The sequence below is a fragment of the Saccopteryx leptura genome, chromosome 3, assembly GCF_036850995.1.
Source record: "Saccopteryx leptura isolate mSacLep1 chromosome 3, mSacLep1_pri_phased_curated, whole genome shotgun sequence".
NCBI classification, from domain to species: Eukaryota; Metazoa; Chordata; class Mammalia; order Chiroptera; family Emballonuridae; genus Saccopteryx; species Saccopteryx leptura.
The window spans coordinates 223983050-223983515 of NC_089505.1; the positions used below are offsets into that span (position 1 = coordinate 223983050).

At 41.8% G+C, this 466-nt stretch overlaps 1 non-coding gene across 1 annotated transcript; it reads right to left on the reverse strand.

Annotated features, from left to right (window-relative positions):
- On the reverse strand, window positions 1–107 carry LOC136401925 (U6 spliceosomal RNA). The gene has a single exon (XR_010750848.1). It is a non-coding gene; the product is annotated as a U6 spliceosomal RNA (small nuclear RNA).
- Between the last annotated feature and the right edge of the window lie 359 nt (window positions 108–466).

The following is a 466-nucleotide window of genomic DNA, read 5'->3' on the forward strand; positions in this document are numbered from 1 at the left end:
AAAAATATGGAATGCTTCATGAATTTGCATGTCATTCTTGTGCATGGGCCATGCTAATCTTTTCTGTATCATTCCAATTACAGTATATGTGCTGCCAAAGTGAGCACTTTCAGCTATTTTTACACAAGGATCTCTCACACAAACTCCACTTCAGGGAGAAGACTGCACGGAACTGCCTGCCTGCACTTTGACTCTGTTAGCTGAGCCAGCCATTATAAAGGAGTTCCTGAAATCCTATTTCGACCAATAGGACTGAGGCTTTCCCTATACAATTAGAGCATTGCAGCTTTAACAAACCAGGTAGGCTCTATTCTGACCAATCAAAATAATATATTTTGAACCAATCAAACTGCAAGGATTTAGAGTTCTCATTTCCATGAGGAAGACCAATCTGAGACCAAGGGTGTGAACTCCTGTTTATATAAGCCAGCTCCTGCTGGCTCTGAGAAGGCATTTCCCCTTCCCA